A 27997-nucleotide genomic window follows, 5' to 3' on the forward strand; every position below is an offset into this window, starting at 1 on the left:
ATAATTTTACCATAACATCCCAGTTCCTATACTCAATATTTTGATTTATGAAGGCCAAAATGACAAAAGCACTCTTTACAACCCTACCTGTGATGCCAATTTCAGGGAATTATCGATCTGTGTTTCCAGGCCCCTCTGTTCTATCGCATTCCTCAGTGCCTTACCATTCATTGTGTACATCACTTCTTAATTCGTCCTTCCAAAATGCAACCTCTCACAGTTGTCTGCTATTTTTCAGTCCATTTTTCTAGATATTTCTATAAGCTTTGAAAACCTTCTTCACCATCCACAACACCTCCAATCTTAGTGTCATCTGCAAACTTATTGATCCAATTTACCACATTATTATCCAGATCATTAAAATAGATGACAAGCAACAAATGTCCCAGCACTGATCCCTGAGGCACATCACTAGTCACAGGCCTCCAGTCTGAGAAGCAATCATTCATCACAACTCTTGGCTTCTCTCATCCAGCCACTGTTGAATTCAGTTCACTACTTCACCATGAATACCTAGTATCTAAACCTTCCTCACTAACCTCCCTTATAGGACCTTGTCAAAGGCCTACTAAAGTCCATGTAGACAACATCCACAGCCTTTCCTTCATCAACTTTCCTGGTAGCCTCCTTGGTTAAACATAACCTACCATACCATACACAAAGCCTTGGTGACTATCCCAAATCAGTTTCAGGCTATCCAAATAAGTGTATATCGGATCTCTTCAAACACCATCCAATAATTTACCCACTATTGATGCCAAATTCACTGGCCTATAATTTCTAGGGTATATTTTGGAAATTAAAAAAAAAAACAACTGAACAACACAAGCTACCCTCTGGCACCACACCTGTGGCTAAGGACATTTTAAATACTTCTCGTCTAGCCTCCCTCAAGGTCCAAGGGAATATCTTGTCAGGCCCTGGGGATTTATCCACCCTTAAAATGAAAAATCTTTCTTTCCTTGGTGCTGCCTGACTTGCTGAACACTTCCAGCAAATGTTTTTTTTTTAATGAAAAATTGTTTTCCTCAAATCACCTCACATATACAGCCCACAGTGCAGCTCTGTAAACTAGACTAAATTTGTCAATGATTAAATTTATAAATGAGCATATAAATTTATACATTGATACGTGGTTGTATAATTTAATGAATGTAGATCACAACTAAAGGTTTGCATGAGTTTATTGCATAATTCCCAAGTAATTATTCATGAATCTACTTCCAAGAATTAAATGCACTGATCTGGATATATAGTTATAAATTACAGTGTCATTTAATGTGAGATGGATCATCTAAAAAAAAGGTATTCTGACGTTAGATATTGACATTTGCACTAGCAAAATAGAAACTTCATGACATCTTAACAACTTTTGAAAAGTGTGAACTCATAAGTGAGCAACAGTTAATTAAGAACTGCCAATTGTTAAACCTTGTATATTTTACCTTTGCAGCAGATAATGGAATTTCAAATATTAAATACTTGGTTACTGTTCCATTCTTTATTTAAAATGTAAAGGATTCGAATGTTCCATAAACACAATATGCTGTTTGGAGAGGATCAGCCAATAATTCTGGTTTTCAAGAAGAGGTAGTACATTTAGATAGTACTCTTGAGGAGAGCAGCAACATATTTTTGCTAGCCTTTAAAAGTAGTCAATAGCCTCTTTTACACTTGCGTCCCACTAAATCGGTCGTGCAATGTCCCGGGATAGGAATAGTGTTTTTGCTGTTCACACTTGACCTCTCTTAACTGGGACAGTGCACTTGCAAGGAGCCATCCCCAGGGTTAGGACTGTTCTACCTTCTACCGGTGACATCATAACGCATCTAGTGATGTCATAATGCATCTAGCGATGGTGGACTTGTCCTAAATCCTGATCAATGTATTATCTTAAATTGGAACAAAATTAATCATGCCCAATTATAACATAATTAAGCTTTATGTACAGCACAATATAAGCCCTTCAGCCCATTGTTGTGCCAACCTATATAAACCTTTGTAAGGGACTGTGGAAAGTGCTACCAAAAAATAGCAATAGCGGACAATTTTTAAACAGTATGGGAAAGTTGGTTGCGTTATCGTGCACAATTTATAGTGTGGGAAAGTTGGAGGCGCTATAGCGGACAATTTATAAATACTGCGGGGGAAAAAAGCGATGGCAGACCTGCCCTCCCAGAGTTCCATGCAACAGAGAAAGGGCTGTATGCATGGCTGCAAGCACAGAGCATTAATGGAGGGGTTTCTCTGCCACACAGCATTCTGTTAAGTCAGGTCTGCCATTGCTTTTTCCTTAAGATCTTTATAAATTGTGCACTAACAACTTCCCACACTGTTTAAAAATTGTCGCTATTGCTATTTATTTCCTCTCTCTTCCCCACTGCAACTTTCCCACGGCAAAGTTTATACCTTCATTTTAATCTTTACTTCCTTCACATTCCTGCAAAAACGTGGATCAATTCTATACAAGAAAGCAATTGCCTGTTCTACACTTGCTTGATAGTGTTACAGAGTTCTGTGTTGTGTGATTTTATGTTAAAAAGTGACAGTTTGCCTTAGAGAGCCAAGGTGAAGGTGGACTGTTGAGAGAGTGGGAGACAGACTGAGCATGTGCAGAAAATTATCTAAAAATTTCTGGACTTCGATGATAAACCACCACTGGGGGTGCTGTAGAGCAGAAGGAGGGCCGGAGCATGAGTCATGGTCTGGAGGACAGTTTAGAATGTTGGGATTTCAAAAAGGATGAACATTCTGAAGGCAGCCAGAAGGATCCGGACCAAGCCAGTGGTTCCTCTCTCTGCAAAAAACACAAGACAACTTCGAATTTTGTGCTCTCTCTCTCTCTCTCTCTCAAAGATTTTTTGGCTTCAGTTTATTGAACAAACTGAATTTTGTTTATGATCTTTGCTTCAGTTGAGATTGAAGTTTTGTGAGTCTTGTATGTTTTGTGTCTAAGTTTTTCTGTGGGCTGGTTGGAAATATAACTAAGACTTTAATTACATATGTTATATTTAAGCTGGGGAATTCATTAGTTTTACACTGTTATAGGAATTTGCATAGTAACCAGTGGGCATTGTTATAAAAGGGGGGATTTTTGAATTAAAGTTTGAAGGTGAATTTTTGTTAATAAAGTAATTGTTCATCTTTACCACTGTGTGATATGCCTTCTTTGTGGTTGCTGACTTGATCTTGCAACAATAGCAACGTCGGCGTCTACAGACACCAGAGATTGCATTAGGATTTTATGGCAGTCTATCCATGGCGTGAGATGATGTCATCTCACGCTGGCATTGAGATGATTTTAATTCCACACTAGACCTTTTTTAGGCCAAATGGACGTTAATTCCTAGGACCACGCAAGTGTGCGACAGTGTTTCAAAGTCCTAGCAGTTTTATTGCTGTCCCTTCAACTTAGGCATATTGACAGAATTTGTTTGCCACAAAATAGTTAGCAATACAATTGCAGCAGAAAAACAACAGCATTTTTTTTTTCTATAACTGTGTGATGAGCTGTCAGCAAGTACAACTTAAAATTTCAGTCATCTTCATCGTGTAAATTGGACAACTTTTTTTAGACGATGCTACATCACTTTGTAACAACTATATAGAGGAATAAGCAATGCACAGTTCCTAAGATATTTTGAAAAAAATATAAACAGCATACAAATAAAAATGGATCGGTGCAAGAAGATTGGAGATCAGGTAACATGATTCCTAAATTTAATAAGATGAGCAGCATGAGTGATCAAAGTAGTACAGGAAAGACTCAATGGGTCAGGCAGCATCTATTGGAAGAAATTATCAATCAGAATCAAATTATCAAAAAGAATGAACACCTGCTGAGCTGACTGGACTGATAGATACTGTGTTGTAAATGCAATATACATATTTTCATTTCATTAAACTTAAACTCCTGTTTCAAAAACTGATGCAAAAATGCTTGTTTCTGTATGGAAAAGTTCCAGTATTCTCAAAAATATGAACTTACAACCCCTTTCTGAAAAAAGTTTCAGATCAAAACATTTACTAACACGTCAAGGAAAGAATCAGAAAGTGATATTTACATATATATTTTAAATGACAAATAGTTGGTTAATTAATTAGGAAAAAAAGCCTTGGTTTAAAGGGAGACTTAAATCAATCTATTTATCGGCATTAAGAGAGTTTAACAGTCACCTTCTGGTATAATAAAGAAAGAACTGATTATTCATTATCCACAAGTCAACTGCAGAGTAGTTTGATACTTCACTATCTGATATCAATGACAAAAATGCAGGGTCCAGAGCAAAAATTATTCCAAATCCATACTTCAAAATCCAAACTATGCTATCTTCGTTTTGCTGCAATATTTGTTTCCTCTTTCAAAGTATAATCAATATCACCTGGCAACCAGAGCAAGAGAACAGATGCCCTATTGTTAAAGATAACCGAAGTGGAGAGTTTAATACAAATTAAATTCCCTGTAATTTGCATCACATTTGAAGAGCATTTGGCCACTAAGCAGCATCAGCAAACAACATCTTTTCGCTCAGTGCTCTTTTCCTTACAAGATGGTGACTGGAGTTCTAAATGTGGTGATGTAGCAGCGGCTACTCTGCTCCAGACGGGTTGAGCTCAGTGAACAGACTAGTTTATTGAGGTAGGTGTGACCTGTACAAAAAGGACGGGTTGCATTTGAACCCCAGGTAGTGAGCATGGGGATTCTGGAGAGGACATTTGCTAGGGTTACTCAGGAGACTTTAAACTAGAATGGCTGGGGGGCAGGGAAGCAAATGAAGGAGAAAAGCAAGGAGAAGGTTAGAGTGCAATCAAAGAAAGCTTGTTGACAGTGCTTGAGGGGGGGAAAGGCAGGTGATAGAAAAGGGGGATGCTTTATACGAAGATGGACAGAGGTCAATTGCAAAAGATCAGAAAAGAGGTGTTGGTAAAGATAGGGGCATAAAGGAACTAAAAAGTGGGAAATCTCTAAAATACATATATTTTAATGCTAGGAGCATTGTAAGGAAGGTGGATGAGCTGAAGGTATGGACTGACACTTGGAAGTATGACGTGGTGGTGATTAGTGAAACATGGTTACAGGAGGGATGAGGGATGTGACTGGCAGCTAAATATTCCTGGATTTAGATGCTTTAGGTGTGATAGAACCGGAGGGGGGGGGGGGGGGGTGGGGCAAGAGGGGATGGGGTTGCACTACTTAGAGAAAATATTACAGCAGTGCTTAGGTGCGATAGAATAAAAGACTCGTCCAAGGAGGCTATTTGGGTGGAATTGAGGAATGGGAAAGGGGAAGTTACCACCGAATGGGGAACGCGAATTAGAGGAACAAATTAGTAGGGAGATAGCAGATATTTGTAATACGCAGAGGGTAGTGAGCATGGGGGTTTTTTAATTTCCGAATATTGATTGGGAAACCCATTCCGTGAAAGGGCTGGATGGGTTGGAGTTTGTAAAATGTGTGCAGGATAGCTTTTTACATCAATACGTGGAGGTACCAACTAGAGAGGGAGCTGTGTTGGATTTACTGTTGGGGAATGAGATGGATCAGGTGACAGAGGTATGTGTGGGGGAGCACTTCGGGTCCAGTGATCATAGTGCCATTAGCTTCAAGGTAATTATGGAAAAGGATAGGTCTGGGCCCAGAATTGAGGTTTTTGAGTGGGGAAAAGCTAGCTTTGAAGAGATGCGAAAGGATTTACAAGGGGTGAATTACAAGGGGCGTTTTCTGGGAAGGATGTAATAGAGAAATGGAGGGTCTTTTAAAGGAGAAGTTTTAAGAATACAATATCTTTATAAACCTGTTAGGTTGAAAGGTCAGGTTAAAGGTTTGAGAGAGCCATGGTTCTCAAGGGATATTGGAAACTTAGTTCGAAAAAAGAGGGAGTTCTACAATAAATATAAGAAACAGGGTAAAAAGATGTTTGGGTATTATATTGAATGTAAAAAGAATCTTAAGAAAGAAATTAGAAAAACTAAAAGAAACTATGAGGTGGCTATAGCAAGCAAGGTGAAAATAAATCGAAATATTTTCTACAAATATGTAAATAGCAAAAGGAAAGTGAGAGATAAAATTGGTCCAATAGAGAATCAGAAAGGACAAATGTGTGTGGAGCCAAAAGAGATGAGGGAGGTCTTGACCAATTTATTTTCCTCAGTATTTACTGAGGAGAAGGATATTGAATTGTGCAGGGTAGAGAAAGCAAAAGTGGTATATATGGAGACTATAGCATTTAAGAAAGAGGTAGTACTGGGGGTTTTGAAACATATAAATGTGGATAAATTTCCAGGTCCTGACAGGATTTTCCCCAGGACCCTGAGAAATTAGTGAGGAAATAGCGGAGGCTCTGGTAGTGATTTTTCAAATGTCATTAGAGGCGCGTATTGTGCTGGAGCATTGGCGTGTTGCGCATGTGGTTTCTTTGTTTAAAAATGGTTCAAGGAGCAAGCCTAGCAATATCGGCCTGTAAGTTTGACGTCTGTGGAAGGTAAATTGATGGAAAGCGTTCTTAGAGATAGTATATACAAGAATATGGAGGGACGGGGTCTGATCAGGGACACTCAACACAGATTTGTGCGTGGAAAGGCGTGTTTGACCAATCTTGTTGAATTTTTTGAAGATGTGACTAGGAATTTTGATGAGGGTAGAGCAGTGGATGTTGTCTATATGAACTTCAATAAGGCCTTTGATAAGGTTCCACTTGGGAGATTAGTTAGGAAGGCTAAGTACATGGGTATTAATTTGGAGATAATCAAATGGATTCAACAGTGGCTGGAAGGAAGGTGCCAGAGAGTAGTAGTAGATAATTGCTTGTCAGGATGGAGGCCGGTGACAAGCAGCATACCTCAGGGTTTGGGATTGGGACCGTTGGTGTTTGTCATATATATTAATGATCTGGAGGATGGGGCAGTAAATTGGATTAGTAAATATGCAGATGATACTAAAATAGGGGGAATTGTGGATGATGAAGAGGGTTTTCAAAGATTGCAGAGGGATTTAAACTGATTAGAGGAGTGGGCAGAAAGATGGCAGATGGAGTTTAATGCTGATAAAGTGTGAGGTGCTTCATTTTGGAAAGAATAATCAAAGCAAGACATATGTGGTAAATGGGAGGGCATTGAAGAATGCAGTGGAGTAGAAAGATCTAGGAATAACGGTGCATTGTTTCCTGAAGGTAGGAGCGTATGTGGATAGGGTGGTGAAGAAGGCCTATATAAATCAGTGCATGGAATATAGGAGTTGGGAAGTAATGATGAAACTGTACAAGGCATTGGTGAGGCCAAATTTGGAGTACTGTGTGCAGTTCTGGTCACCGATTTATAGGAAGAATATTAACAAGATAGATAGAGTGCAGAGAAGATTTACGAAAATGTTGCCTGGGTTTCAGCATCTGGAATACAAGGAAAGATTGAGCAAATTAGGTCTTTATTCCTTGGAACGTAGAAGGCTGAGAGGGGATTTGATAGAGGTACTTAAGATAATGAGAGGGATAGATAGAGTTGAAGTGGAAAGGCTTTTAGGAAAGATTGAGCAAATTAGGTCTTTATTCCTTGGAACGTAGAAGGCTGAGAGGGGATTTGATAGAGGTGCTTAAGATAATGAGAGGGATAGATAGAGTTGATGTGGAAAGGCTTTTAGGAAAGATTGAGCAAATTAGGTCTTTATTCCTTGGAACGTAGAAGGCTGAGAGGGGATTTGATAGAGGTGCTTAAGATAATGAGAGGGATAGATAGAGTTGATGTGGAAAGGCTTTTCCCATTGAAAGTAGGAGAGATGGATACAAGAGGTCATGGGTTGAGAGTTGATGGGCAAAGGTTTAAGAGTAACATGAGGGGGAACCACTCTCTGTGGTTACTGTGTGGAATGGGCTTCCAGGAAAGGTGGTGGAGGCAGGGTCAATTTTGTTATTTAAGAAAGAGTTGGATAAGTATATGGATGGGAGGGGGATGGAGGGATATGGGCAGAGTGCTGGTAAGTGGGATCAAAAGAGGGTATTTGGATCAGTGCAGACTAGAAGGGCCAAATTGGCCTGTTTCCGTGCTGTAATTGTTATATGGTTATACAATTTCAGGCATCTAAAAGAGACTCATATCAGATGTGCAGACATCTTCCTGTAATAACTAAAATTATCTACAAACAACTGTTGTCATATTCTAAGCATCTTTACAATCATATAACACTAAAAGAGTACCACACAATCCATTTTCTAAGCTCGTGGTCATTTTGATATTTGCAAAGTTTCCCTTTTAAAAATAAATCAATCGAGCACCTTCTGAAAATCAATACAGAAGCACTTTCTTGAAATTATGAAGTTCCACAACATTTTTCATTTTTAAGATGGAAATGGCAAGAGCTGATGGTAACTAACCTACACAATAACATCCCTTATTTCTACAAACCTCTTGAGATTTCATTGGGCTCCATCTATCATGGCCTCCAGCATCTGGAATCAAATCTTCTATCATTGGTCACATGCCTTCAGCTGCCAAAGGTCTAAGCCTTGGAATTCCCTTCTTAAATTTCCCCTGTTTGCTGATTTATGACATTTTTTAGACTAAGTTCAACCTGTCACATCTTATTACATATTCGCTCTGTGGAACATGGGAAGTGTAATTCTTATATTGGATAAACAGTCTCTCAAACTTTGCATTTTAAGTTAATCAAGATCTCCAACTTAAATTCACTTGCCAAATGAACTTACATTTGATTTGGGACCAGTAAGTGAGTAAGATATGATGAATCAGCAACTCCACTGACCAACAAGATGAGCATGAATGCCAAATAATAACAATTGGAACTTGTTTTAATTTGAACTGGGTTGGTACAAGGGAGCAAAGGTTCACCTAAAAGAGGCCGGTAACACATTGGGAATAATTTTGATGCATCACATGTTATTAGCAAGGCAGCAAGAAAAGCTTGAAAAGTAATGCAAGCAAGTTGCAGATCAGAAAAGTGAGATTTTGTTTTGAACATAACAAAGGTATTGAAAGTTATTTTTCTGAATAATAATTTTACTTGCTTAAATACACAAGGTAGTATAATGTCATCAGTGGTGGTACGGTTGGATTGAATGAGATTCACACACAAGCATAGCCAGTACAGAATAAAGAGTGATTGTGAAACACAAATTAGATAGCAGGATATAAATCAAGTACCATCATGGCCATTAGTCTTCATTTCATTAAGGACATCAACAAGAGGCAGTGTCTCAAGAAAATATCCTCTATCCTCAATGACCCTCATCACCCATCATCACACTGCTACCATCAGGAAGGAGGTACAGGAGCCTGAAAACATCCAACAGTTCAAAATCAGCTTCTTTCCCTCTACCATCAGATTTGTGAATGGACAATGAACCACAGACAGAACCTCACTTTCTCTTCTTTTGCACTAATTTATTTATTTAAAATGTGATTTATAGCAATCTTGCAGCTGTAACGCTGCCGCAAAAAAAATCTGGTGACACACGTTCATGACAATAAATTCTGATCAAACTCCTTGACATTGAAAGCTAATGCAAAAGGCTGACCAAAAACAGTCATAACATGGACCAGAGTGAATTGTGAGAAGAGGAACAGATTTGAAGAAGACGTACACACACTGGTGGAATGGGCAGATAGATGGCAGATGTGAACTTATGAAGGTGAAGTTTAATGCTGAGAAATGTTAAGAGTAATGTTCAAGAAGAATGAAGAGGTAATACAAACAGAATCTGAAAATTTTAATTTACACACAAAAATTTTTGTGAGCATAGGAAGGTTGAGAAAGTTGTTGAAATAAAAAGAGAATCTTGGGATTTATTAATAAAGGCATAGAGTACAGGTGCAAAGAAGTAATGACTTATAAAATATACTGGCTTGACACAACTGGACTACCGTTACCAGTTTGAAATTCCACACTCTAAGAAATATACAAAGGCTTTGACACAGGTACCCAAGACATTTGCAATCCTGACTCCATGGATGAAGATGCGTATGTGGAGGGAATAGAAAAGCTGGGATTATTCTACTTGGAACAGAGAAAATTGGAAGGGGTTCCAATAATAATGAATAAAGAGAAACAAAGAATTTGTTCCAACTAGTGCGAAACACTATCTGCTGGAGGAACTCAGCAAGTTGAGCAGCATTAGTGGAAGAAAAAGCATGGCTGATGTTTCATTCTAGAGCCTTTCATCAAGATTTGAACACAGAGATGAGAAGCTAAGTAAGTAGGAGGACTGGAGCACAGGTGGGACTGGTGAAGCAGATTGGCAGATGTCAAATGGAGAGAGAGGCAAGAAAAACGAAGGGGTCAAGCTGAGGAACATGAGTCATTCAGGGAGGAATGGGTGATTAGAAAACAAAGGCCGACAGTGGTGGAATCTGATAAGAGGTGGAAATGATGGTATAAAGAGAAATGAAGTTTCTTATTCTAAATGGTAGATAGTGAAGAACCAAGGTTACATGGAATGAAGGTGATTGGCAAAAACAGAGACAGGTAAAGGGTGGTGGGGTAAAGGGGCTATGATTGGCAAGAACAGTTAATCAAGAAAATATGCAAATGCTGGGGTCAAGTGCAACACATAAAAGTGCTGGAGAAACTCAGAAGAAGACACAGCATCTAAAGGAAGCAAAAGGTAGTCAACTTTTTAGGTGTGAGCCCCTCATCATAAATTTGGAAAAACAGACAAGCACCTAAATACAATAGTGGAGGGAGGAAGAAGGGTGATGAGCACAGGAATACAGGTAATAGATGGGAGAGTAGAAGAGAAACAAGCTGAGAAGTAACAGGGGGAGGGCAGAGAGCTAAGAAGGGTAGTTCTTTGATAGAAGGGGGTGAGGAACTAAAGGAAAGGAGAGAAAGGGGTAGGGGAAGAGAGAATCCGAGGGAGCGGTTAACAGCAATTAGAGAAGTCGATGTTGATGCTGCCTGGTTGGAGACTGCCAAGATGGAATAAAAGGTGTTGTCCCTCCAATTTGCAGGTGGTTCTGATTTGGCAGAACATGAGGCCATGGACACAGTGTGGTAATGGGCTGTGGAATTAAAATGGTTGGCCACTGGAAGGTTTCTGTTGTTGCAGCAGAGTGTAGCAAGAAAATGGATCTCCCAGTGTGCATCTGAAGTAGAGGAGGCCATATCAGGAGCACTGGAGTCAGTAAATGACACCTTCAGATTCACAAGTGAAGTGCTGCTTCACTTGGAAGGTCTGTTTGGGGGACTGAATAGTGCTGAGGGACATTGTGTGGGCACAAGTGTACCACTTCTAGTGGTCACGTATAGGTACTGAGTGGGCGATTAGTAGGAAGGGATGAGTGGTCAAGGGAGTCCCAGAGGAGCCAATCTCTCGGAGAGTAGATTGGGAAGAGAAGAGGAAGATGTGTCTGCTAAGCTGATGGCAAAAGAAGGGAAGCCACATTTTCTGAACAAAGAGGGCATCTTGAATGTCCTGGAAATGGAAAGCCTCCTCCTGGGAGCAGATGTGGCAGAGAAAGAGGAATTATGAGAAAGGAATAGAATCCTTACAGGAGACAGGGTGGGAAGAAGTGTAGTCAAGGTAACTGTGGGAGTTAGTCAGTTTATAAAAGATGCAGGTTTTTTGTCTCCTGAGATGGAGACAGAGAGATTAAGAAATGGGAGAGTTTTGCTGGAAATGGACCATGGCTACTAGTGGAAGCTGGTGACAGCCTGACTGAAATTCAATAATGCCCCAGGAATATTGTGATTTGTGATATTCGGGAAATATTACAGTGGGTGTTAGAATCACTGGGAGAAAAATGCTGCTTTTGGACTTTGGTGCAGATGTTCTCAGCTGTGGAGGGTTTCAAGAAATATAATTTACAAGTTTCCAAACACCAAGGGATCAGATCACAGTTGTGGGGAAAGACGTGAAGGTTCTCAACTTTCAAAAAAAAAATTGGAGACGTGAAAATCTACAAACTTCACATTGGCCTGGATATAATGAGATAAAATCCAACCTTCTCTAATCTTACAGAACAATATGACACAATGCATTTCCCCACCACACTGCTAAATGATCAGAGCAGATAACTGCTTTGTATTCAATCTTATTCTGTGGTGAAATTCTTCAGTTGGGACAAAACAATGGTTTAGCCACAAAAAGTATAATTTTTACTTTCTATGGATGCTACATGAATAACTGGGTTTATCCAGTACTTTTGTGTAGTGAATTGGAGTACTGTGTCCAAATCGGAGTTCCACATTTTGGAAAATATGCATTAACTTCAGCAATGATACAGAAAAGATTTACTATTCTGCATCCATAGATGAATGAAATAAATTATATTGAATTGAGGAGCTGTTATTCTTGGTACAGAGGAAGAAAATTAACCAACCACCTAAAGGAATTCCCATGGTATAATCTCAGGATGACACCCCACACCCACCAGCACCTCAATATTTTTTATGCCTTCATTTTTGTTCTATCCATAATTTCCTACCATCTGCCCTTACCCCTTTTTCATCTATTTCCCTCTTCCTCACTCTCACAACCCTGCTCACCACATCCATATCCCTCACAACTTTACTTCCCCACAACTCAGTCTTCAAGATTCTCATGTCCAACTTGTCCTACTGCTCCCTTCACCCTATGTTTCTTCCTCCATCCCACTCACCATTGCTATCCCTGCACCATTCTGTTCTCCCAGTTCCTCAATTTTCAACAATCGCATTCTCTCCCCTCCCTGGCACTGTTCTCTCTGGCCTTTTCCCATTTTCACTTCCAGTCTTCTTTCCCTTACTCACTGGTAGTTCCTTCTTCTGACCCTGTGCCCTTCTCTTACTCTGTCTCACTGCCATGGCTCTTTCACCCAGGTCTATACTCCTTACTCTCTTTCTCCTTCATTCGCAAATATTCTGGTGACTATGCTCAAGTAAAATGGCTATGACTCATCTAATTTTTTGGAAACTTTGTAATTTTGGGGATAAAATGTTTTGTATACATTTACTATTGAGTACAATATTTTGTTTTTAAAACTAAAAACACACCAGATCAGCAAGAATTTCCAAAACAAAAAAGTGTTGTTTTTTTAATTTGTTAGGCTAAAATGAGGCAAATTTTTATTGAATGTTCCAAAATTCACAAACCAGTCTAGTACAATTGGTAAATACTTTGGTTTCCCCCCACCCCCCCTCACCCTCACATGTGCAATGTGCAGGACTAGTTTATATAAGTAGATTGCGTAGGAGGCATGTGACAATGTCTAAATTTCAAACTAGGAACTGAGTCACCCAGAAAACAGACACAATCACATTGACATACAATGGCAAAATTAATGTTATTCACCCATGGGAAAGGTAGCACAGGAAAAAAGTGAACAAAAAAGCATCTTTGTATTTTTCCATTTGTAAATCCTGATTTGCTTCCTCGAACTCCTTGACCGTGGATTTAACAGATTTTATTCTGATGAAATCTCATATTGAGCTGCTTGAGATACAAAATGCAGTAATCTATAAAAATAAATTTTTTAAAACTTATTTTGGCACATTACATAGTGTTCATGCAGTCTTAAAATGATTAACTCATATTCAGCTATTTTGGGATACTGGAGACAGTGAACTCTAAAACTAAAAGCAACATTTTTAAACCTTTTGCCACATTAAATCGGTTTCTGCTGAGATTCTATTTTGTATATAGTTATATAATTCTGAATCTGAGACAATGGTTCTACTCGGTAAAAAGGGGAAGATGCGTTTAGGGTTTGCATTACACAAGCTGGGAATGTTTGATGCATTTTATGGTAGGTTATTGACAGTATTTTGCCATTAATTGAAATGAATTGACTAAATTTTAAATAACCAAGACTATATTGTTTAGTATTGATAGACCCCGACTTATGATGTTCCGATTTGCAATATTTTGAAGTTACGATGATCAGAATCAGTTTTGAATAAAGGTAAGTCAGGCCTACTTGTCAATGCAGTTGCTTTTCCTTCTCTGAAGGAAATGCTTCTGTCCAATCAGCACACGTTGTTCGCTTCCTATCACCACCGCCCCCTTCTAAATGTCATCATTTTGGTTCTCCTCTTGTAGTGACGTAAAGGAAACGTGCTTTGATGGACCCAACGCCTTTTTTTTTTTAAAAAGGTAATTTGGAATGCATGCGCAGATTACCATCGCATTCCAAATCACAATGTAGGTTATGAGGTGGCGCTGCTGGTCCTAGTTACCCAGCACCATGAGGAGAATATGGTGAGTGAGGGAGAGAGGTTGCCAAAGGCAGGGTCATCTTGCTTGCTGCCCCACCAAAAAATTGGGGAGGAGATCAGGTGGTGTGAAGGAGAGAAATGTTGAGCGCGTCTCCCTCCAGCGAGTTGCACGCAGCCTTCTCAGTGCTGTGGAGTTCTCAAAAGAGGTTTAACGTGATGCTGTCCAATTTAATGGGGAGAGATTAGACAAGCCTGACTTATTTACTCTGAAGCATAGAAGGCTTAGGGAAGACCTGATAGAGGTAGACAAAAGTCGAGAGGCATTCAGAATCTTTTCCCCACGACAAAAGCAACAAGAGCAATAAGCTAAGAGAGAGGAAGTTTAATGGGAAATTTGGGATGCATTTTACATGTAGAGTGATAAGATGCCTGGAATGAGCTGTCAGGAATTGGAGTTGAAGTGGAAGCAGATACAACTATACATTTAAGGGACTTCGAGATACACACAAGAAAAATGGGATGGGGGGATAATTGCCAGGTCCAAGCCAGCAGAGTTGTAGTTTGAATTGGACATTGTGTTTGGCACAGACACACCATCTAAAGGGCCTGTTCCAGTGTTGTTCTATGCATTAATTTTTTTCCCAGTTTAATGCTTTTCTTATTTTTTTTCATTGTTTTTTCTTGAATAAATGTCAGGGGTTCAATCTTAACATCAGAGTCTCATTTTTAATATCGACAAAGCAATGGAAATATTTTCCTTGCCGACAGTAACATCTGGAATTAAAAGTAGAATACCTACCTGCTATCCAATCATCCAGGCACTTATAACATGCCTAAAGTTTTGATTGTAGGTATCTGGCCCTCTAGGCACATGGCACAAATCCACAAAGAGCAGCTGGTTCCATATATAGGAGACAGAAACTGGCTTCCTAAAGAAAAATTCAAAGAGAACTGCATCCAAGATTTGTTTTATTGACATTTTCACAGCTGAAATTCACTTTGAAATTCCTGTTTGACCCAATTTAACCAATGAACAATCTCACCATTTTGTGATGATTTACAATGTTCATAAAACTGACAGTAACAATGAAATCCAATATACATGTTCACTTATTTCAAAGAACCGTGAAGCAAGCTCAATTAATCACTGCACAAGAACAGAAATGAATACAGTTCCATTCTCTCTCCATGATTCCTTTATATTTGAAAATAAGAATATTTATCTTTGATATATTCACAGAGGGTTTCTTAAGAATTTATTTGTACATAGAAATGTAGTCTGCTTTACAATGTATCTGCATGGCCAAAAAATACACTAAACAGTTTTTATTTATATAGCACATTTAATTTCATTAAGAATGATCCTGAAACAGCTTTCCGTTCACATGTCCTCAGAGATGGGTTAATTATTTTTCATTGTGATGACTGAAAAGTGAGCTTTGAACAAGAATGCTGGGATAACCCACTTTTTGAACAGTGGCAAAAGGATTGCAGAGAGTGCATGCTATAACCTCTCAATCTAGAGAGGGCATAACCAGTTTCCCATTGAAATAGGTTTGCATCTTGAGTGTTCAATTGCAACATTCACCGCCTCAGCTGGCAGCTCATTCCACACTCCCAATATTCTTTGTGTGAAGAAGCTCCCCTTCATGCTCCCCCTAAACTTTTCACCTTTCACCTTTAACCCATGTCTTTTGTATCTCACCTACTCTCAGTAGGAAGACCTTGCCTGCATTTACTCTATCTATACCCCTCAGAATTTTGTATACCTCTATCAAATCTCATTCTTATACGCTCCAGGGATCAGTCCTAACTTGTTTAACTTTCCCTGTAATTCAGTTCCTGAGGTCCCAGCAATATCTTAATAAATCTTCTCTGGACTCTATGTTATTGATATCTTTTCTCTAGTGAGATTACCAAAAGTACACACAATATTCCAAATTTGGCCTTACCAATGTCTTATATAACTTTACCATAACATCCCAACTCCTAGACTCAATATTTTGATTTATGAAGGCCAATATGCCAAAAGCTCTCTTTACAACCCCATCTATCTGTGATGCCATTTTCAAGGAATTATGTATCTGTGTTTCTGGATCCCTCTGTTCTACCACACTCCTCAGTGCCCTACCATTTACAGTGAATATGCAACCTTAGTTTGTCCTTCCAAAGTGCAACACCTCACATTTGCCTGCATTAAATTCCATCTGCCATTTTTTTAGCTGGTCCAGATCCCTCTCCAAGCTTTGAAACCCTTCCTTGCTGCCCACAATGCCTCCTATCTTTGCATCATCTGCAAACTAGCTGATCCAATTTACCACATGTTCATCTCGATCATTAATATTGATGATAAACAATGGCTCCAGCACACTACTATTCTTAGGTCTCTAGTCTGAGAGGAAATCATCCACTACCACACTCGGTCTTCTCCTGTTGAGCCAATGAAGCCACTGAATGAATGAACCTTCCGATGGAATCTTGTCAAAGGCTGTACTGAAGTCCATGTGGAAACATCCACAGCCTTTCCTTCATCAATCTCCTCAAATAAAATTGAAAAATGAAGCATAAACACCAAAGAGAGCATTCCATGCACTGCTATTCTTGAGATGACTTATGACAGAGTGCATCATTTGTTTCCAGGTTTCGAACAGGCAAACCTTCACATAATTACCATTCACTGCCATCCCTAAGCTAACCAATCAGCAATCCTTCATGTCTAGTCACATTTGAAAGTTGCACTGCAAGGAGCGGGCAGCAGATTAGGAAATTGCGACATCAACAAGGAGTGGCTTGATAGCACCAAGACATTCTGAGCTGGTGAGTCCTGGCAATCATATCTGACAAACTGAGTATGCAGCAGGTACTGTAAGAAAAAATTACTTGACCGCAGCTTCACCAGCAACCCTGAATTAACGCCAGCTGTCCATGTTGGTATTGGTAGAATTGACAAACACACAACACCCCTTGCAGAGACAAAATTCGGTCTTCATACCAAGGATGCCCTCTATCCCTCATATATACCCTGTACACTCATGAAGGTGGTCAAATACTGCTCTAAATTTTTAAATGATACCACTATCAATGTCTGGATCTCAGAACGCAATGAAATGGAGTACAAATATAAGATTGAGTGAGGTGACATGGTGCCAAGAAAACAACCACAACCTCAATGTCAACAAAAGAAAGGATTTGGTTACTGACTTCAGGAAATGAAGGGGAGCACACATCACTGTGTGTAGGAAATCTACCGAGGTGGGCATGGTAAAGAACTTCAAGTTCTTAGGAGTAAATATCACCAATCTGTACTGATCTAACCAAATTGTTATGTCCAGTAAACATTCACAAAATCCTGGAGGAAATTGTCATGCTCCAAAGTATCTTAGCAACTTTTATAGATGCACTGTGGAAAGTATCCTGTCCAGATGCATCACAACTTGGTGTAGGAATTACTTTTCACAAGATAAGAAACCACAGAGATATGAATTCCACTCATGCCATCACACAAACCAACCTCCATTCCATTGACTCCTTCTAAACTATGTGGGGGATAGACAGAGTAAATGTAGATGGGCTTTTCCCATTGAGGGTAAGTGAGATGCAAATCAGAGGACATAGGTTAAGAGTGAAAGGGGAAAAGTTTAGGGGAACCTCTTTCCAAAGAGTGATGGGAGTGTGGAATGAGCTGTTAGCTCATTAACATTTAAGAAGAATTTGGACAGGTACATGGATGGGAGGGCTATGGAGGGCAATGGAGTGGGTGTAGGTCAGTGGGACTAGGCAAAAAAAAATTGTTCGGCACAGACTAGAAGGGCTGAATGAGCCTGTTTCTGTGCTGTAATGTTCTATGGCAGAAAATAGGCATTTGAAAATGTAGACTCTAAATTCAAGGACCATTTGTTTCCTCATTTATCAAACTCTTAAATTAATCTTGTCGACCTCTGCCATCTCGAGTACTTCGACGTTAGGGATGTAAGCGCTCCAATGGATGTTGAGGATGGAGCGGAGACAACGCTGGTGGAAGCGTTCTAGGAGCCGCAGGTGGTGCCGGTAGAGGACCCATGATTCGGAGCCGAACAGGAGTGTGGGTATGACAACGGCTCTGTATACGCCAGAATGGAGGACCATCGCCTTCCCAAGATCGTGTTATATGGCGAGCTCTCCACTGGCCACCGTGACAGAGGTGCACCAAAGAAAAGGTACAAGGACTGCCTAAAGAAATCTCTTGGTGCCTGCCACATTGTCGTCCGCGAAGCCAAGCCAAAGACAAAGAAGAAATTAATCTTGTACTTGCAAAAGATAATGCCCTGCACTGTTTTAACTGTACCTTTCTCGATACTCTCCTCTTCGTTTTTGTAATATTGTACCTTACAATATTTGATTTCTAGTTGCACTACATACTGTAGTTCTAGTTGAACTACCCAAAAAATGAGTGGTCTTGCCTGAATTACACACAAAAGTGTATTTCAGTACATATATGTGATAAACAATTCAATCACTTCGGATGTCTCAACAATTGTGATTCAAAAGTAGTTTTGTCAACTCAATAGCAATAGCAGAAACCTAAAAAATCGTAATACAACTTGTGGATCTGCTAATTATTCACTCTGCCATTATCAAAGCAGGGATCCATCCTGATTAAATGAATACAAAACGGCATACTGGGAGCAAAATCACATCCAAAAAAAAAACAAAGCGTGAACCTGAAACTAAGGACTACATTCATGCTCGATGTTGGTTTCTCCTGTTGTTTAGCAATCTTACAGCTAATGCCCTGGATGAAAGTTCTGCAGTCCTGTGTCATCATCTTGTCTTTAATGGTGGAAGCAAATCCAAGAATACTTCAATCCTTAAGTATGGTGGGGCTCAGAATGCACATCAGAAAGACAAAGCTGAAGTACTTATAGCCACATTGAGTCAGAAGGTTAGGAATTGATGATCTGGCTTGTCTCCTTCCTGAGAGCTCCACCATCAAAATTCTCAGAATCAGAATTTATAGTCATGAACAAGTCACAAAATTTGTTGTTTTGCAGTGCAAATATTTCTAAAAAATTACATTTAAAAATAAATAATTAGTGCAAAAATAAGAAAAAGTGAGGTAACTCTGTGGTTCATTGTCTATTCAGAAATCTGATCGCAGAGGGCAAGAAGCTGCCCTTGTGCCACTGTGTATTCAGTTTCAGGCTCCTGCATCTCCTTCCTGATGGTAGAAGTCTGAAGAGGGCATGGCCTGGCTGGTGAGGGTCCCTGACGAGAGAGGCTGCTATCTGAAGACATCTTGTAGATGTCCTTGATGGAGTGGATACTAATGCCCGTGATGGCACTAGCCGAGTTCACATCTCTGTAGCCTTTTCCTGTCCTGTGCATTGGCACCTCTAGATACCTCAGATGCAACCAGTCAGAATGCTCACCACAATGCACAAAATTTGCAAGAATCTTTGGTGACATACCAAATCTCCTCAAACTCCTCAAGAAGTATAGCCGCTGACGAGCTGTCTTCACAATTGCATAGACATGGAGGCTCCAGGGCCATCAGAGATGTTGACATCCAGGGACTTGAAGTTTTCAAACCATTTACACTGTGGACACTGGAGGACTGGTTTGTGTCTTCCTGATTTCCCCTTCCTGAAGTCCACAATCAGCTTCTTGGTTCTGCTAATGTTAAGAGTAAGGTTGTTGTTCTGGCACCACTCTACCAGCTGCTCTGTCTCCCTCCTGTATACTTCCTTATTACCATCTGTGAATTTGATGACAACTGAAGTATCACCAGCAAATTTGTAGATGGCATTTGAATTGTGTCTTGCCACAAAGCTGTAGCCCCTTTTACACTTACTTTCCCACTAAATCGGCCATTCAGTGTTCCAGGATGGGAATCCCATTTTTGATGTTCACACTTGACTACTCCCAACTGGGACACTGAATGGCTTCACACTTGCAAGGAGCCATCCCTGGGTTTAGGACTGTTCTACCTTCTACTGGTGACATCATGACGCATTGAGTGATGGTGGACCTGCCCTAAATCCTGACCAATGTATTATAATCTTATATTTAACAAAATTAATCATGCCCAATTATAATGTAATTAAGCTCTACATACAGCACAATATGAGCCCTTCAGTTCCTGTTGTTGTGCCGACCTATATAAACCTTTATAAGGGACCGTGGGAAAGTGCGAGCAATAAATAGCAACAGCGGACAATTTTTAAACAGCTTGAGAAAGTTGGGAGGTGATATAAACGCACAATTTATAAATACTGTGGGAAAAACGATAGCAGACCTGCTCTCCCAGAATGCATGGTTGAATGGACAGAGAACTCATGGAGGGGTTTCTCTGCCGGACAGTATTCTGGGAAGTCAGGTCCACCATTGCTTTATTCCATGGTCTTTATAAATTGTGCACTACTGCTATTTATTTTTTTTTCTCTCTCTCCCTACCCCGCTGCGACATTCCCACTGAAAAGTTAATACCTTTGTTTTAATATTTTCTTCCTTCATGTTCCTGCACTCACGCAAAAACTTGGGTCATTTCTATTCCAGAATGCAATTGCCCATTCTGCATTTGTATGATTGCAACGCTGGAGTCTGCAGACGCTGAGAATTGGACAAGGGGTCAAGGCAGTCTATATCTGGAATTAGATGACATCATCGCACGTCAGCTTGAGAAGATTTTCCTCTCATACTAGATCTTTCTTAGGCCGATTAGCCGTTAATTCCTGAGACCATTTGCAAGTGTGAATGGGGCTAGCAAGTGTAGAGCAAGTAGAGCAGTGGGCTAAGCACACATCCTAGAGATGCTTCTGTGTGGATTGTCAGTGAGGAGGAAACTTCAGCCCCTTTCATACTTGCAAGTGGCCCCAGGAATTAACAGCCAATTGGGCTAAAAAGGGTCTAGTGTGAAACGAAAATCTTCTCAATGCCAGTGTGAGATGACATCATCTCATGCTGGGGATGAACTGCCTTCACCCCAGTACAATCCCCAGCACCTGCAGATGCTGGCATTACAATCTGTCAAGTGTAGAATGGGCAATTGCATTCTGGGATAGAAATGACCCTAGTTTTTGCTTGAGTGCAGGAACTTGAAGGAAGATTAAAATGAAGGTATAAATTTTGCTGTGGGAAAGTCGCAGTGGGGAAGGGGGGAAGAGAGAGAAAGGAAATAAATAGCAATAGCAGACAATTTTTAAACAGCTTGGGTAAGTTGGTAGCACTATAGTGCACAATTTATAAAAACAGTGGTTAAAAAGCAATGGTGGACCCAACTTCCCAGAATGCCATGCTCCGTGCATGCAGCCCTTTCTCTACCGCACAGCGCATTGGGAGGGCAGGTCCACCATCACTTTTTCCCCCACGGTATTATAGTTATCAACTTTTCCACACTGTATAAATTGTACGTGATAGTACTATCAACTTTCCCACGCTGTATAAAGTGTGCAAGATAGTGTTACTAACTTTGTTTAAATAGTGACCACTATTGCTATTTGTTGCTAGCACTTTCCCATGGTCCCTTATAAAAGTTTATATAGGTTGGCACAACAACAACAACAGGGGTTGACAGGCTCATACTGTGCTGTTCATAAAGCTTAATTATGTAATAATTATGCATGATTAATTTTGTTCAAATACAAGATCATAATATATTAATTAGGATTTAGGGCAGGTTCACCATTGCTCGATGCATCATACGTTACCAGTAGAAGGTAGAACAGTCCTGACCACACTTGCTCCTTGCAAGTGTGAATGAGTGCAGTGTCCTAGATAAGAATGGTCGACTGTGAACAACAAAAATGCCATTCCTATCCTGGAACACTGAAAGGCTGATTTAGTGGGACACAAGTGTAAAAGGGGCTGTTGTTACCTTCTCGTTAGGACTGTGATCTTCTGATGTTGAAGTCAAGGATCCAGATGGAGAAGGTGGGGTGGGGGGTTGCAGCAGTTCACTCATGTGATAACCAATAAATTGCTGATAGGTATAAATACAGCAGTATCGGATAACATCTCAACTGCACACCTGAAGACCAGATTGATTACGGGGATGGTAGATTTGTCATTTGGAGAGAGGGCACGTTGAACCAAATCGGGCTTATATCGTCAAGTTTAATTAAATGAAAAGTAATCCAATGAAACATTCTAAATTCTTACAGAGTTTGAAAAACCTTGATCACAGATTCGTGTGAATAATGTATACTGAAGCTGACTCCATAACTAGAGAAATTCCAAAAGCAACATTCACTGAGTCACAATTAAACACGTTTTTGCTATTTAGTGTTGACTTTTTTTTTTAATGTGTTTTTATTACATCCCTGAGCATTTCCCACTTTCCTACCACTTATTTGTTTAACTATATTTTACTTTCGTTTGGATCTTTTGCTTTACAAACTTGTTTCAAAGAACCATTGACGATCTATTTCCTTTCAGTGACAGATCAGCAAATAATTTAAGCTGAAGTGTACACAGTTCAATACTTCAAATGCATGCTTGGCCAATTTTTAAAAAAATGGTTTACTAGAACCATCAAACTCCATTGCCCCCAGCACAAAGTGACATTTTCATCCTAATGCACAATTGAAAACAGTACTAAGAAAGCAGTATTCAAAGAAGAAAATGTAATTTTTTTTTAATGCTGGACACAATTGACATGTCAGCCAGCATCCGTGAATGATAAAAATATTTCAAGTCTGACGCTCATCACCATAAAAACCAATGAAGGGCTACAGACCTGAAACATTAGCTCAATTTCTCTTTCCAGATTCTTCCTGACCTGCTGTTTTCAGCATTTACAACTTTTTAAAATGTAAATCAAACTAAACCATGAAAAGCAATGCAGAAGCATCTTAGAATTGCTAAATATTTTATATATTTTATATATCCTCTACCGGCACCACCTACGGCTCCTAGAACGCTTCCACCAGCGTTGTCTCCGCTCCATCCTCAACATCCATTGGAGCGCTCACACCCCTAACGTCGAGGTACTCGAGATGGCAGAGGTCGACAGCATCGAGTCCACGCTGCTGAAGATCCAGCTGCGCTGGATGGGTCACGTCTCCAGAATGGAGGACCATCGCCTTCCCAAGATCGTATTATATGGCGAGCTCTCCACTGGCCACCGTGACAGAGGTGCACCAAAGAAAAGGTACAAGGACTGCCTAAAGAAATCTCTTGGTGCCTGCCACATTGACCACCGCCAGTGGGCTGATAACGCCTCAAACCGTGCATCTTGGCGCCTCACAGTTTGGCGGGCAGCAGCCTCCTTTGAAGAAGACCGCAGAGCCCACCTCACTGACAAAAGGCAAAGGAGGAAAAACCCAACACCCAACCCCAACCAACCAATTTTCCCTTGCAACCGCTGCAATCGTGTCTGCCTGTCCCGCATCGGACTGGTCAGCCACAAACGAGCCTGCAGCTGACGTGGACTTTTTACCCCCTCCATAAATCTTCGTCCGCGAAGCCAAGCCAAAGAAAAGATATATAATTTTTTTTAAAAGTTAAATAGAAGGAATCAAGAGACTTCAATAGAGAGCAGGAACATGGTGCTGAGATCAAGGATCAGACATGATAGAATTGCTAAACAGCATACTCAAATTTTCTGTTCCAACATTGACATTTTGCTCTATCACAGAGAGTAACAGATCGGCACCCATATTTAAAATATGCTCACTTTCAGCCCTAACTTTCATTTTTTAAGATGCTGGAGAAGGATAGGTCTGGAGGTGAATCCATGGATACTCAGTGTTTCTGAAGGGACTCTCTTTTGCTTTTCTTTCTTCTATTCCATCAGCAAGTTTACAAATGACACCAAGATTGGAGGTGTTGTGGACAGTGAAGAATGGGCTGAAAAGTAGCAGATGGGTGACGAGTTGCAGTTTGAAAGGACAAACCAAGAAAGGACATACACAGTAAATGGTAGGGCACTGAGGAGTGCAGTAGAACAGAAGGATCTGGGAATTCCCTGAAAGTGGCATCACAGGTGGAGAGGGTTGTAAAGAGAGCTTTTAGCATATTGGCCTTCGTAAATCAAAGTATTGAGTACAGGAGTTGGAATGTTATGGTGAAATTACAAGACATTAGTGAAGTCAAATTTGGAGTATTATGTGCAGTTTTGGTCACCCAAAAACAGCAAAGGTTTCAATAAAATTGAACAAGTGCAGAGAATATTTACCAGGATGTTGCCCGGACTTCAGGAACTGAGTTACCGTACAAGGAAAGATTAAACAGGTTTGGACTTTATTCCCTGAAGAGTAGAAGAATTAGGACATATTTGATAGCAGTCATTAAAATTATGAGGGGATAGACAGAGTAAATATAGGGAGACTCTTTCCACTGAGGGCAGATGAGATACCAACCAGATGATGTGGTTAAGGGTGAAAAGGGAAAAGTTTAGGAGGAACGTGAAGGAGAACAACTTCTCACAGAGAGTGGTTGGAATGTGGAACAAGCTGCCAGCTGAAGTGGTGAATGCAGGCTCAATTTTAACATTTAAGAATAATTTGGCAGGGACAAGAATGGGAGAGGTATGGAGGGCTATGGACTGGGTGAAGGACAGTAAGACTTGGCAGAAAAATGGTTTGGCACAGACTAGTAGGGCTGAAGGGGCCTATTTCTATGCTATAATGTTCGATGGTTCTAGGGAAGAACTCAATGGCTTAAGCAGCATCCAGGCATAGAAATAATCAGTCAACCTTTTGGGACATTATCTACAAGATTTCTGCATCTGCTTTTTTTTTGTGTTTCTCTTTTCATTTCTGAGTTTTAAAAAATTTTTTTAAATTAGACATATAGCACTGTAGCAGACCAAATCAGTCCTACAAGTCCGTGCTGCCCAAATTACATCTCATTAACTATACTCCAGTACATTTTTTGAAGGGTGCGAGGAAACTGAAGCCCCAAGAGGAAACCCAAGCAGAAAAGGGGAGAACATACAAACTCCTTACAGACAGCACAAGATCCAAATCTGATCGCTGGTGCTATAAAGGCATTCCGCTAACAACTACGCCAACCATGCCACCTATTTGTTCATTTGCTTTCCTATCACCAGCTCATACCTCAGAGACAAAACATGCTGTGAAATTGAATATTCAGTGTTTTAAACACAAATGTCAGGTAGCAAATGGAGGCCAAACCCTTCCACAAGGAATGACCCAGTCACCAAAGGCAGCTATTCACACCTTGCAAGAAACAGTATTTGTCTGTTGTCCAAGTTCACAAATCAACAACCATATTATGAAGTTGCCAGAATACACATGGCGTTTCCTCATTCAGTTGAGCAGCATCCCAGTGTAATTCATGTTTTTAAAAATAAATGATCCAAACACACATGACAAAGAAGAACTTTTTATTATGGATAAAGTGAGATGGGAAGCAGGACATACAGCCTGATTAAATCTCTCTTGGCAACAGCAAAACCGTGCACTTGGTCTGATGAAAAATGGTCAGAGGACACCTATCTCAAAAACCTGTAGTGATCACAGTAAGTTACAAATTTTATAGCAAAAAACAAAATTGTGAGCCAATATTTGGCTGAATTGCATAGACAATCAGAAACATGTCATTTTGGCGATGTCTTCAATGAGGCTTTAAGAAACAGATTGGTCACAATTTCCAACAACAATTGCTTAGCAGAAAAGATTTAGACATGAAATCTGCATATGATACAGCATTGAATTTTGAAATAGCCAACCAAAACATGGATTTTATACAAGGGGAGCAGCACGTAGTGTGAAAAATAAACTGCCGGAAATGTTCCGCTGCAGGAGGAGTAGCCACAGTACTGATAACTTATTTCAAAAGGGTCAACCGTCATCTATGTGATGAGGAGGAATACATCAAATCCAAATGCCCAAGGAAAAGAGATAGTAGAGAGAAAGAGGATTACCTAAGGAAGAAAAGTCAGAAACTGAAATACAAAAAAACAATGGTCCAAAGTGAAAAAGGCTGTGGAGAATTATGAAAACCCTAGCAGTGACCCTAGTGGACCAGGAACTGGAAGTACTATATATTCGTAATGAAATTATTTGAAATGGGAAATTTTGGTTCACGTTAAAATCAACAACGAACCTGTCCAGGTGGAGCTGCACGGGGCAGCTGTGCCCTTAATGCCGAAATATTGAAAAGCAAAAATATTATCCAATCTTAAAACGAAACAGTCCGACATGATGTTGAATATGGTAATGGGGAGAAAGTCAAAGTGCTAGGCATATGTAAAGTAAACATCAAATACAAGGAACAGACACCAAAAGGATTTCTCCTCTACATCATGAGACACAAAGGGACCCAGCTTGTTTGGAAGAGAGTGGTTGTCACACATCCAACTAAATTGGAAGAAAATTGGGGCAGGGAACAATGTACACACTGGAGGTGAGCCAAAATCAAAGCTGGAGCAAGTGTTTCAGAAGTATCAAACAGTTTTTGGAAGGGACCTGGGAAAAAATCCAAGGACTCCAGGCCAAATTGCAATTGAAACCTGATGCTATACCCAAGTTCTACAAGCCAAAAACAGTAACTTTTGCGATTAAGAAAAATGGAGTCAGAATTTAACAGATTGGAAAATAAAGGAATCACTGAAAAACTTCAGTACAGCGATTGGACAGCTCCTATTGTGCCAGTCAGAAAACCCAACAATGAAATGGGGGCTGGGACCAGAGAAGATAGGCCTCAAGGGGAAGTGAGGGAACTGGATTGTGTGTTTACAATATTGGAAGGGCTTGCTCATCAAATGGAAAATATGTCATTGCAGATGTCTACACAGATAAATCAAGCGTTTATGAAAATGAAAACTAAAATGAACAGTATGTGTGAAGAGATGACTTCTATGAAGAAAGATATGATTGTAGTTAAAGTGATGTTAGTAGAAGTATAAAAACAGTGGACGCTGTAAGGGATAATTTTTTTAAAAATTGAAGAAGCCTTTTTTGAATGTAAGAACCAAGTGGATTGTAATAGAGAAAAAATGGAAAAAGTGGAGGATTCTTTTGTGGATTGAGGGAATCAGAAGAAGGAATTATTGAAGAAGATTGACTCATTAGAGAATCAAGGTCGAAGAAATAATGTAAAAATAGGTCTTCCAGAAGATATGGAAGGTTCAGATCTGGTAAAGTTTTTTAAGAAATGGATTCCTGAGGTACTGGGCAATTAATTTTTTTCCAGATTGTTTGGAGCTAGACCTGGCACATAGAGCATTGAGGAAAAAAACATTTCCAGGTCAACCATCACAAGCAGTTTTGATTCGTTGTTTCAAATATCAGGACAGAGAAATGATATTATGAATTGCAGTGCAGAAAGCGCGGCATAATCAGATTTCAATGATGGTTCAAAATAACAGTTTTTTTCTATGCTGATCTGAGTCAAGAAATTATTAGAAGGCGCCGAGAATTTAATTCAGCTAAAAAAGTGTTGTGGCGAAAGGGTTATAAATTCACTTTTCATTACCCGGTTGTATTGAAAGCTTTTTTATGGGAACTTTCAATCTCAATTTTTTGAAAATGATCACGATGCATTAATTTTTGCTAATTCATTGCCAGATTTGCGAGGAAGTGGAAGGTCGCCATCATCGTCGCCTAAAAGGAGGGTGAATGGCAATGGGAAGAATGAGAAACATGGAAAAAAAGTTGAACTGACACAAAGTCTTCTTGATATTGAGGACCTGGAACAATCATTGGGTTTAATATATTTGATTAAGTACTTTGTGAAAGTCTGATGCGGGGGGGGGGGGGGGGTGTGGATGATCTCTCTTTGGCTTGGCTTCGCGGACGAAGATTTATGGAGGGGGTAAAAAGTCCACGTCAGCTGCAGGCTCGTTTGTGGCTGACAAGTCCGATGCGGGACAGGCAGACACGATTGCAGCGGTTGCAAGGGAAAATTGGTTGG

The 27997-nt window shown here is 39.9% G+C and overlaps 1 protein-coding gene across 1 annotated transcript in view; it reads right to left on the reverse strand.

Annotated features, from left to right (window-relative positions):
* The window catches only part of gpr63 (G protein-coupled receptor 63), a 72727-nt gene that overhangs the window by 34446 nt on the left and 10284 nt on the right, over nt 1–27997 (reverse strand). Inside the window, exon 2 of the mRNA XM_069888302.1 lies at nt 14940–15069. The gene's annotated coding sequence lies outside the window, so the exon portion shown is untranslated. The remainder of the gene's footprint in view (nt 1–14939; nt 15070–27997) is intronic.

This window comes from Narcine bancroftii, chromosome 6, assembly GCF_036971445.1.
Source record: "Narcine bancroftii isolate sNarBan1 chromosome 6, sNarBan1.hap1, whole genome shotgun sequence".
Lineage (NCBI taxonomy): Eukaryota > Metazoa > Chordata > Chondrichthyes > Torpediniformes > Narcinidae > Narcine > Narcine bancroftii.